The following is a 13360-nucleotide window of genomic DNA, read 5'->3' on the forward strand; positions in this document are numbered from 1 at the left end:
GCCCTGCTGTGCGCCCATACAGCAGGCTACAAGCACCTATAGGGTGTTTTCTAAATAGGGAGAAAATTCATAAAATATACTTGGGTGCAATTTGTCCTGTTACCCCTTGTGAAAGTGAAAAATGTGAGTGTAAAGCAACTTCTTTACATTTTTCATTTTCACAGCCAAGCGTTTCCTAATTCTGTGAAACACCTGATGGGTCAAAGTGCTCACTATACACCTTGAAATATTCCTTGAGGGGTTTAGTTTCTGGAATGGGGTCACTTTTTGCGGGTTTCCACTGTAGGAGTACCCCAGGGTGTCTTTATATGCGACATAGCTCCCAAAAGCCAATCCTGTAAAATCTGTCCTCCAAAAGCCCTATGGCGCTCCTTCCCTTTTGAACCCTGCCATGCACTCATACATCCATTTTTGAGCACATGCTGTGATATTCAGGGGGAAATGGGTAACAAAATGTTGGGTGCATTTTGTCCTGTTACCCCTTGTGAAAGTGAAAAATGTGGGTGTTAAGAAACTTTTTCTGAAACAAAATTTACATTTTTCATTTTCATAGCCAAGTGTTTCCTAATTCTGTAAAACGCCTGATGGGTCAAAGTGCTCACTACAGACCTTGAAATATTAATTGAGGGGTGTAGTTTCCGGAATGGGGTCACTTTTTGGGGGTTTCCATTGTAGGGGTACCTCAGAGTTTTTTTTTTTCATATGTGACATAGCTCCCAAAAACCAATCCTGCAAAATCTGTCCTCCAAAAGCCCTATGGCTCTCCTTCCCTTTTGAACCCTGCCATGCGCTCATGCATCAGTTTTTGAGCACATGCGGGATGCTGTGATATTCAGGGGAAATGGGTAACAAAATGTGGGGTGCATTTTGTCCTGTTACCCCTTGTGAAAGGGAAAAATGTGGGTGTAAAGCAACTTTTTCTGGAATTTTTTTAAACTTTTTTATTTTCATAGCCAAGTGTTTCCTAATTCTGTAAAACGCCTGATGGGTCCTTGAGGGGTGTAGTTTCTTGAATGGAGTCACTTTTTGGGGATTTCCACTGTAGGGGTACCTCAGAGTTTATTCATATGTGACATATGCTCCCAAAAAACAATCCTGCAAAATCTGTCCTCCAAAAGCCCTATGGCGCTCCTTTTTTTAACCCTGCCATGCATCATACAACCGCTTGTTAGCACTTTTTTGGGGGGTTGTAAACTGCAGAATCAGGGTAATAAATAATGAGCTTTATTTTCCTTTTAACCGTTGATATGTTACAGCAAAAATGGAAGAAAATTGAAAATCTAAAAAAAATATCCAAATTTTGAAATTTCACCTCCATTTCCCTTTAATTTTTGTGGAACACCTCAAGGGTTAACAAAGTTTGTAACATTAGTTTTGAATAAATTGAGGGGTTTAGTTTCTAAAATGAGGTAATTTATGGGTGGTTTCCATTACATAAGCCCCTCAAAATTACTTTATAACTTAAATTACTTTGTAAATTAATACAAATAAGTCACAGGGGCCTGATGGGATACACCCAAAGCTATTAAAAGAGCTCAGCGGTGAACTAGCAAAACCATTAACAGATTTATTTAACCAATCACCAATGGTAACATGAGTCGTCCCAGAAGATTGGAAATTAGCAAATGTTGTGCCCATTCACAAGAAAGGTAGTATGGAGGAATCGGGCAACTATAGGCCTGACATCAATAGTGGGGAAATTAATGGAAACCATACTTAAAGAGAGGATTGTGGAACATCTAAAATCCCATGGATTGAAAGATGAAAAACAGCATGGGTTTACTTCAGGGAGATCATGTCAAACTAATCTTATTGATTTTTTTGATTGGGTGACTAAAATAATAGATGGCAGAGGTGCAGTAGACATCGCTTATCTAGACTTTAGTAAGGCTTTTGATACTGTCCCACATAGAAGGCTTATCAATAAAGTGCAGTCTTTGGGCTTGGACTCCCATATTGTTGAATGGATTAGGCAGTGGCTGAGGGACAGACAACAGAGGGTTGTAGTCAATGGAGTATATTCAGACCAAGGTCTTGTTACCAGTGGGGTACCTCAGGTATCTGTTCTGGGACCCATATTGTTTAATATCTTTATCAGCGAAATTGCAGGAGCCTCGATGGTAAGGTGTGTCTTTTTGCTGATGACACAAAGATTTGTAACAGGGTTGATGTTCTTGGAGGGATATACCAAGTGGAAAAGGATATAGGAAAACTAGAGGAATGGTGAAAAAAACTGGCAACTAAAATGTAATGTTGATAAGTGCAAGATAATGCACCTGGGGCGTAAAAACCCAAGAGCAGAATACAAAAATCAGTGATACAGTCCTAACCTCAGTATCTGAGGAAAGGGATTTAGGGGTCATTATTTCAGAAGACTTAAAGGTAGGCAGACAATGTCATAGAGCAGCAGGAAATGCTAGCAGAATGCTTGGGTGTATAGGGAGAGGAATTACCAGTAGAAAGAGGTACGTGCTCATGCCGCTCTACAGAGCACTAGTGAGACCTCATTTGGAGTATTGTGCTCAGTACTGGAGACCATATCTCCAGAAGGATATTGATACGTTGGAGAGAGTTCAGAGAAGAGCTACTAAACTGGTACATGGATTGCAGGATAAAACTTACCAGGAAAGATTAAAGGACCTTAACATGTATAGCTTGGAAGAAAGACGAGACAGAGGGGATATGATAGAAACTTTTAAATACATAAAGGGAATCAACAAGGTAAAAGAGGAGAGAATATTTAAAAGAAGAAAAACTGCTACAAGAGGACATAGTTTTAAACTAGAGGGGCAAAGGTTTAAAAGTAATATCAGGAAGTATTACTTTACTGAGAGAGAAGTGGATGCATGGAATATCCTTCCTGCAGAGGTGGTAGCTGCAAATACAGTGAAGGAGTTTAAGCATGCATGGGATAGGCATAAGGCCATCCTTCATATAAGATAGGGCCAAGGACTCTTCATAGTATTCAGTATATTGGGCAGACTAGATGGGCCAAATAGTTCTTATCTGCCGACACATTCTATGTTTCTATGAATTGGTGCTTATAAAAAATGGTTTGGGAAATTTTGTTGAAATTTTGAAAAATTACATCTAAAATTCTAACCCTTCTAACATCCTAATTAAATGAAATGGCATTTACAAAATGAAGCCTACATAATGTAGACATATGAAAAATTTAAAGTAATAACTATTTTGTGAGTTATCACTATCTGCCATAAAAGCAGAAAAATTCATATTTAGAAAATAGTGAATTTTTGTGTTTTTAAATTAAAAAAGGTGAAATATATTGACTCAAATTTACCAGTCATGAAGTACAATGTGTCACGAGAAAACAGTCTCAGAATGGCTTGGATAAGTAAGAGCGTTCCAAAGTTATTACAACATAAATTGACACATTTCAGATTTGCAAAAATTGGCCTGGGATTTAAGGTGAAAAGTGGCTCGGTACTGAAGGAGTTAATAATAGATCCTAATGTTATTGTGTCAGAGGACAGGAAGTAAATAATATGAATAATAGTTAACAAAATTCAAATGTGCACCTTGCCCTTTAAATAACTGCACAAGCCTAGAATGTGACCAACTTAAAAATGGAGGGTGAGTAACTGAGGTTGCGCCTTCCCCCATCCCTGTCTGTGTCTTCTGTGTGTCAATGACAGCCCGGGGGTCAAGAAACTGAGAACAATTTTTGTTCATTTCCTGGCCAAATCGACACAGTGTTCATTGTTTTCATGGCATAAGTGAACGTTCTGGTGCAGGAGAGCGATTCTGTGAAATCAGAAAACACACGGCTTCTTTGTCAGTGGTAGAATTACACTGTATATTGTTGTTCTGCTAATTTCTTCTATTTTCATAAGATGAATCATATTTTTATTTTTAACATGATTTAATTGTATTAACAACCAAAAGTGGATCCATCAGTAACTAGAAGTATAAGTCCTTCCTGGATATTTCTCATTCCCTCCCAACCTACTTCTGGCTTTGGCCCCAAAAAAAAAAAAACTTCATCAAAAAGCTGTGTGTGACACCACCGCAAGGGTACGGTCACACTTTCAGGTTTCTTCATGCAGTTTTGGAAGCGAAGATCAGGAGTGGATTGTAAAAGGAGAGAAAGTATAAAGTATAAAGGACTTCTCTTTTTTTCCATTCACTCTCGGTTTTGGCTTCTAAAACCTCATCTGGAAACCTCACTGCGTGGCCATACCCTAAGGGCTCATACAGACAGCTACATTATAGCACCATACAACCTTTGAGTGGTACAGAGCCACAACAGGACGCACATAGGCTTTGTGCTGTACACCTGTATTTGCAAGACTATTGTTTGGTTACAAAACCCCATTTTCTGGTAGAGGAGAGTCCCACGTTTAAAGGGGTTAATCCAACCCCTATAATGACCACCCTAATGCCCAGGCCCCTCATACAGGTTATACTTACCCCGCTTCTCTCTTGAGATGGCCTGTATCGTCTTTTCCCTCTCTGGAGATGGGTCTTCCATCCATGAGGCACTGAACAGATTGGTCTTTTAACCCCTAGTTTGCCAAAGCGCCACCACTGGCGGAGTTTCATAAACTTGTAGACTGCCATAAAGTCACTTTTTAGGGGTTCTGCACCGCAATCAGGCCAACAGCAGAAAGACACAATGGTTCATCCTGTTTGTGACGCCAAATTGTGCAGCGAGCCCCTGAGGAGCTGATGCAGAGGAACGATTTCTTTGATCACGACTACTGCTGGTGGATATCTGCTGTGTAAAACTGGGCTCATCATGTATGGCAGATGTCGTGAAGGGCTTAAAACACGGAATAAAAGGGTTAAAAAAATTATTCTCCAAAATGGTATAATTTGAAACTAAAACTAACTTCACAGAAGACAAGCTCCCAATCTGAATCTGAGTGCCCACTAGCAGGGGCATATTGGCCATAGACCTTACAGGGAAATTTCCCGGTGGGCCGATGCCCAAGGGGCCACCTGGGCCCTCCTCACAGCCTCCTATGGAAGTTTTTGGTGATGTATTTTGTGCTGCTGGGGGCAGTATTTTGTGATGGACTGTGGCATTTGGCTCTGTTGGGGTGGTATAATGTGCCACAATATGGTATTGCTGGCCCCTCCTACTTGTGTTGGCCCTGCGTTCCATCAATTTGGACCCGACTACAAAACGATGCCACCTTTAGTACTTTTTCCAGCACCACTTTTAGTTCCCAATCAGCCTCTGCCCATAAAGATAGGCCTATAGAACACTTATGAACTGCAGAATCTTCAGGTAAAAAAAAAAAAAAGTTAGGTACTGGAAAAATTATGGGGGTCATTTATGATGGGAAGTACGCCACTTTTTGGGGTACTTTTGTGGCAGATTTGGTTGCAAAGGAGATTTGCGGTCAAATTTTTCCCACTCGCACCACTTTTTTGAGGTGGCAGAAAAAGGGTGTGTGGCCTGGGCATTAAAGAGAGGGCCGGCCACTCTTTATTTACAATTTTCAACGCCAGTTTATGGAGTGGAACATGGTCTCAAACTATGCAAGCAAGGGAGCTGGCATGGTTTAAACCATGCGGCACAGCCAGTGGAACCAAGCGCCAAAGTTATGGCGAGGACTGCGCCAGTTGAGGATCCCTGGAAGAAGCCTTTTTGGGTAAAACGGCATTGGGAGAAGGACGCTGCTGCATCGGTCGGTCTGTAATCCACAGGCCTTTGCCTGTTGTTTTGTTTTACTTTAGTACCTTTCACACTAGGCTTGAGATTTAAAATGATTCCTACGGGAATATCTGATGTAATCCATATTAGTATTGAGTGCACATGTTATATTGGCATTGGGACATATGGATTGGACTGATGGAGCAGTGCCCTCTATGTCCTCGTTGGAATACTTATTGCTGCTATTGATACTTATGCAGGTTTTCATGATTTTTTTTTTAAATTATTATTAATTAATAAAGTTTTTTTTCTATAAATTAAGTGGAGGTGTTTTTCTATTTGGGAGGTTTTAGTGCATATGCGTATACCTCTGCTTTGGTTGGTTTGTATCCCGGTTCAGACATAGGTCTGGATCTACATAACTTTGGTGCATCTGCTGCCAGCGCAGTGGTATTAAGATGGCCCGTGTGTTTCTGTAGGCACTGCAGGATATTGGCTATTGCAGTGTGAAGCTTTCCACTTGCAGCAGCTGACCTCAGTATAAAACACACACACACGACTCTATACTTTGATAAAACCCTGACTTTTCCCTTCACCCACGACAGCACCACAAGAGGATCTGCCCCCATAGACCGGACACCTGCAGACCGGACACCTGTGGTTTCCTGTCTTTGGGGAAGCCTGCAGTTTTCTTTCAGATCCTTGCCCCTGGTGGTGCTCCTATGCTGACCCCCGTTTTTAGGATGGAATAGGGCCTGGGGCTTATGAAAGAAGACTGAGGGCTGGGTCCACAGGTACAGAGGGTACACGATGCCATACAGACAACGGTTCTTTCCCAGCAGTTGAGTTTACTGAACAATATAGTGAACAAGAAGCTGAGAATATATAAAACAGATTGGTACACAGAAAATAAACCAACAGTGAATTTAACACAGCCTAACGATAAACCAGTAAATGTGATGTTTTCCCCAAAGTCCATTAAGCAGCCTAGCTGCACTTGTATGCTCCTTGAAGAGTTCTTCGTTGGGGTGCACCCTAAGTATTGCGCAATACTATTTGTAATCCACAGGTAAATGTCTGTCTCTTCAAATCAGACTTCTCTATTTGTAATCCACAGGTAAATGATGTCTGTCCCTTGGGGCTTTGCATTAGCTTGCAGCCCGTACATGGCAATGCTACTGTATTTGGAGAGTTATCTGTCCAAATCAGTGGCGTAGGGATCGCCATAGCAACCATAGCAGTGGCTATGGGGCCCTACGCCACTGGGGGCCCGTCCGGACCACATACATTTTTTTATTTTTTTATTAATACACGACACACACAGGCAGCCAGCCAGGCCCGACCGCCCACCCAGTGTAGTGGGCGGGGATCGGGCGGTCCGCGGCTCGGGCCTGGCTGGGGTGAAGGAACTAGGAAGCCAACAGGAAGGAGGAGCTGTAGTAGGAGCAGGCGGGCCCCGCTGCAGGAAAGATTTCCTCCGGCTCCGCCTCCTAGAGTCCTAGTAACTAGAGGGAGGACTCAGGAGGCGGACTCAGGTGGTGGAGGGGGCGGGGCCGGGCCGGAGGGGGCGGGGCCGGGCAGGGCTGGGTACGTACCTGTTGTGGAGAGTGGAGGGACTAGGGAGGGTCCTGCCGGCCGCACTGGCGCCAGTCAGATTCGGCGCTATGCGGCTGGCGGCTAATAATAGGCTAATCTGACTGACTGAAGGCCCCGAAACCAATCTGGCTGGCGCAGCTCTCAGACTGAGGAAGTGTGTTACTAGCTGCAGGACTGCCCTTCCACTGCATGATGGAGCCCGAGGAATCCTTCATAAAAGTGAGTGCAGTGCATATGTGATCTGTAGTATATGTCTGTATGTAATAACATGTGTGATGTGTACTATGTGTCTGTATGTAATAACATGTGTGATGTGCAGCATGTGCATGTAAGTATTTTCTTTTTTTATTATTATTCCTGGAGAATCCCTATTTTAAGTCAATGGGAACGGATCCGCTTGAAGATGACACCATATGGCTCAATCTTCAAGCGGATCCGTCCCCCATTGACTTTACATTGAAAGTCTGAACGGATCCGCTCAGGCTACTTTCGCACTTAGAAATTTTTCTAAGTTATTAATGCAGACGGATCCGTACTGAACGGAGCCTCCGTCTGCATTAATATGATCGGATCCGTTCAGAACGGATCCGATCAAACGCAAGTGTGAAAGTAGCCTTAACCACCACGCTAGCTTCAGGATGAATGTTCCTAGTTTTATCTTAGTTGCAGCCTATGGAGAGTATCCCCAACGTCTGGTAACTTGTAGCCATAGTGATGTCCAGTACATCCTGGCCCCGGATTCTGTGCTTAGCATCTGAGCATCTTCCAGTTTATTAAATGTCTGTTATGCCATAATAGAGCTTGCCCGGCTCACTTTAGCCTTGGAGGCCTGCTCTTGGAAGATAGCGACTTCAGAAATCTCCAGCAGCAGGTTCTCAGATCCTGTGAAGGGGCACATATCTGGGCATAACTACTGTGAGGGGCACATATCTGGCCATAACTACTGTGAGGGGCACATATCTGGCCATAACTACTGTGAGGGGCACATACAGTATCTGGGCATAAGTACAGCGTCCCCTGCTGGCGATTTCACAGGGGCAGTCACCATCCCTTCCTTATGTGATTATTCTTTTTTTCTTTATCACCACAGGGACCTTGTTCTGGATCCAGTGGACACCACACCGATGCCAGCGACAGCCTGGATGAGGTAGGACCAGATTTTATTAGGACTGGGTGAGTGTAGCCATGCAGTGGGCTTAGGGCTCTTTAACAGGAGCGGATCCTTTGCAGGTAATCCGCTACGTGAAAGAGAGCCAAGCCCCGTTCCGGACAGCAGAGACACGGAGCAAAATCACTTTGGCAACTTTATCTCACTGTGATTGTGTAGTAAAAAGATCACAGGGAGGCAAAGAGCATTATCAATCATGTTAGTGCTGCGTGTCTCTGCTGTCCGGAGCGGGGCTTGGCTCTCTTTCACTCAGCAGATTACCCAAACGTCTCCACTTGTGTGAAAGAGCCCTTAGTGTAAAGAAAATCTAACACCTCTTTGTAAAAATAGGGGGTGTGGGGGCATTCCAAAGTTTGCACTGGGGCCCATAACACTCTAGTTACGCCGCTGAATATACAGTATAATCTATACACCATGGCAGTACACCATACAGTATAAAACCTACACTGTGGGGTTATTGTGTATATTGTACGGCATGGTGTATGGATTATACTGTGTACAGCATGGTGTATGAACTATACTGTATATTGTATGGGATGGTGTATGGATTATACTGTGTACAGCATGGTGTATGAACTATACTGTATATTGTATGGGATGGGGTATGGATTTTATAATGCATTCTGTACTGCATGGTGTAGGGGTAAGGGTCCATTCACACGTCAGCAATTCTGTTCTGCATTTTGCAGAACGGAATTGCAAACCCATTCATTTCTATGGGGACACACTATGTCCTGCCCGCATCCACAATTACGTTCCTGGAAAAATAGAACATTTCATATTCTTGTCCGCAATTGCGGACAAGAAAAGGCATTTTCTATATAGTGTCGGCGATGTGCAGTCCGCAAAATGCGGAACGCACATTGCCAGTGTTTTGTGCGGATCTGCAAAACACATATGGAGATCCGGGAGGGTTTTTTTTTGCTATGGGGCCCAGTCATTTCTAGCTACGCCCCTGGTCCAAATGTCACTTTACCAGTGTGGTGCAATGTGATGTGGCACAGCCGCACTTACAGTTCCTTGAGCAGATTCTTGGTGCTTTATCTTATTTCCTGGTCCACTCCAGAAATGGATCCCACAGCCTCCCCTTCGTGCTGTCGCCAGTGTTTACTGTGAGCCGATCCATTCCCTTCCAGAAACTGCAGAGATGATCTCTTCTGGTCTCCAGCACCACCAAGCACAACCTCCGTCTGTTCACTTCCTGCTCCTCTTGGCCCCTCTTCCCCTTACAGGGAGAGTGTGACGCAATAAGTAAATTGCTAAGTGCTGTGTCAGACCTGTATATCCAGCCTGCTATAACGCTTGAAACGGTACACAAACAGCATTCATTTAGCTAAATACCAACTTTGCAAACAAAACAGGTATTTACTTATCTCTCATAGGCAGCTCATATAGACTTTTGGCATGTTATCCTTTGCTGCCATCTACTGACCAAAGTGAGACATTTCAGAGTAATACATTTAAGGTTTCTTGCCCCACATCCTTAAACATACCTGTAGTCCCCAGAGGTAATAAGCAGAATCGGTTGGTGCGCTGGTGGGGACAGGCAGAGGCATAACAAGTCTCCAGAGGGTGCTGGAGCGTTGTGTGCCTGGCGGCATCACTGATGCGCTAGAGCATGGATGGCTAACCTGAGGCTTACCAGCTGTTTCAAAACTACAACTCCCAGCAGGCCCACACTGCCTATAGCTATCAGCCTACAGCAGGGAATGGTGGGAGTTGTAGTTTTACAGCAGCTGGAGATCAGCAGGTTGGCTATCCCTGCGCTAGAGGCATGGACTTCCTGGCCATAGGGGGAGGAGGAGGAACTTCTAGCAAGGATATAGGCCAAGGAAAGCACGTGGAACATGCAGATGGCCGTGCAGCGCAGGGCGCAGTGAGGTAATCACAGAGCACCTACGAGAAGAGCTCTCTGTAAGCAGGATGATGGTGTCCTAAATCAGAGTTTCTGGCTTGGTGGTACAGTGGGAAGCATGGGGGAGGAGAAACACACTGAAGAGTCTGGAGTTCCTCCAGCCCTGGTACTTCTGAGGGGTGAGTGCTGTGGGGCATATTGAGTCCTGCTTCTCTTCTGATACCCTTATACCTAAATGTGTTTTCAGGCAAAGCCTAGGAAGGTTGTTTCAAAAAAGAATAAAGAGTGTGGTCTTTGTAAATCTGTTTTACTGCATGATAGAACAGTGGCTGAGGAATCGCCAAAGTCCATTCAGGATGTTATGTTTGGGGGTCTATTCCAGACACCACAGCACTTTCCCAGTACATAAGAATGTATCAGCCTTACTTAAGGGGAAGTGGAAGAAACCTAACAGAAAAGTTTATATATTTTAATAAACCTTAAGCGAAAATATAATTTTAAAGAAGAGGACTGTGCTACTTGGGATAAGGCACCTAGAATAGATGTATCTATATCTAAAGTCACCATGAAAATGACCCTTTCCTTTAATGATATGGGAATACTAAAGGACCCTTTAGATAAAAAAGCTGAGTCTTTTTTTAAAGGAGCCTGGAAGGCGTCTACCTCTTCATTCAGACCAAGTATAGCTTCCACATGTATGGCCTGTTCCCTTATGGTCTGGCTTGCTGAGCTAGAAAGTCAATAAAAAAATAAATGTCCCAGAGAAGAAATACTACTGTCCTTGCCCACTATGAAAAAAGTGGTAGATTTCTTAGCAGTTGATTCGGCCGATTCTGTTATCAAATTCTGCCTGTAGAGCACTCTGGCTAAAAAACTGGGTTGGTGACTTCCCATAAAAAAAACAAGCTATGTGGTGTTCCACCTTTTTGGGCCGGCACTGGATGATCTATTAGACAAAACTGTGGATAAAAAGAAAAGATTTGCAGGGTTTCAGGGTTCCATTTCCTCATAAATTTAGCCGTCCTTTTCGTCCGTTTAGGAATAGCCGAGAAGGAGATAATAAATCAAGTTAGGATAGATTTAGAAACAAAGGGAAGAAATTATTTTTTTCAACCAGCGCTTTGGAGACAAAAAGAAACAGGATCAGCAATGACGTCAGAAGTCAGGTAGGGATCCGATTTTTTTTTGGTCCCAGATTTCTTGCAACTTGTGGATTCTAGACACTATTCTCACCGGACTAAAACTAGAATTTCGTATTGTACCTCCAGTAAAATTCTAAATAACAAAAATTCTGACTTCAGCCAATGGCGGATCCAGAGCCTGGTCTCGGGAAGGGCACTTCCAGATAATTTTCTGTCTGCTGCCACAAAACAATGTGGTGCTTATAGAACAGACTACACAGTGTAGAGGTATACTGTATATTGTGTGGCACAGAGTATGCTATATGTGTACAACATAAACATATTTTACATGAAAACTTACAATTACTTGGCTTGGCCCTTGGGGATCTCGGACACCACTTCCACACTTTGGCCGGGGGCTCGGCGGAGCTGATGTTGTGTTTTATCTTAATGAGAAAGATTTCATAATAAGGATTTGGAGAAGGGGCAGAGGGATAGCAGAGCAGAGAGGCCGGTGCTGCTACTAGGAGGTCATACCATGGGGGAGTAATAAAGCTCACCATAATGCCCCCCAGTAGGAATAATTTCCTTATTATGTGACAGTGCAAAATATACCCCCTTGTAATGCCACCAGTTGAGCTAATGTCCCCATAGTGCCACCATAATGTGCCAGTATAAAATACCCCTATATAGTGCCCCCAGTAAATTCCCCAGTAGTGCTCCTCTCCCCCTTCCTCCTAGTGCACCCCGTAATGTACCAGTATAAAATGCCCCATATATAGTGCCCCAGTAGATGCCCTCAGTGTCCCCCATAATTTGCAAGTATAAAATACCTATTTTTAGTGCCCCCCGTAGATGACCCCATAGTACTCCTCTCCCCCACAGTACCCACCATAATGTGTCCTAGTATAAAATGCTACTGTACAGAGCCCCCATATAAAATACCACTTCTTTGTGGCCTCAGTAGTTGCACCTATAGTGCCCACCAATAATGTGCCAGTAAAAGTGCCCCCAATAATGTGCCAGTAAAAAGTGCCCCCAATAATGTTCCAGTAAAAAGTGCCCCCAATAATGTGCCAGTAATAAGTGCCCCCATAGATGGTCCCCAATAATGTCGCAGTAAAATGTGCCCCCATAGATGCACCCCAATCATGTGCCAGTAACAAGATCCCCCCAATCATGTGCCAGTAACAAGAGCGCCCCCAATCGTGTGCCAGTACCAAGAGCACCCCCCAATCATGTGCCAGTAACAAGAGCACCCCCCAATCATGTGCCAGTAACAAGAGCACCCCCCCAATCATGTGCCAGTAACGAGCACCCCCCAATCATGTGCCAGTAACAAGAGCACCCCCAATCATGTGCCAGTAACAAGAGCCCCCCATCATGTGCCAGTAACAAGAGGCCCCCCCATCACGTGCCAGTAACAAGAGGCCCCCCCATCATGTGCAAGTAACAAGAGGCCTCCCCATCATGTGCTAGTAAAAGTATTGTAATTGTACATATTAAAAAAAAAAAAACAACACTTATACTTACCTCCATGTCAGCAATGCGATGCGGGCCTCTTCTGGCCTATGTCCCATGCTGACGTCATCTGTCCTGAGTACAGCGATACAGATGACTATGGAGATGAGCACTTCCACAATGGTTTTTTTCACCAGGGCCATGCCGCCAGCTCGGGGGGCAATTGCCCTGTTGCCAGTGACTTCAGCTCAAGGAATTTCTGCTATGGAAGAAGAAGTACTAAAATTAGTCAAAAAATCGGTTTTAGTTCCTGTACCAAAGGGAGAAAAAGGTTAGGGATTTTACTCTCCCCTATTTCTATTTTTTTTTAAAACGGATGGTTCTTTCAGAACAATGATAAACTTAAAGAAGTTAAACCAGTTCCTACAGATAAAAAAAATACAAAATGGAAACTATAAGATCAGTAATAAACCTTCTTCCTCCTCACTGTTTCGTGGCAGTACTCAATCTCACGTTCCAATCTTCCTCGGACATCA

Source organism: Bufo gargarizans, chromosome 1 (genome assembly GCF_014858855.1).
Source record: "Bufo gargarizans isolate SCDJY-AF-19 chromosome 1, ASM1485885v1, whole genome shotgun sequence".
NCBI classification, from domain to species: domain Eukaryota; kingdom Metazoa; phylum Chordata; class Amphibia; order Anura; family Bufonidae; genus Bufo; species Bufo gargarizans.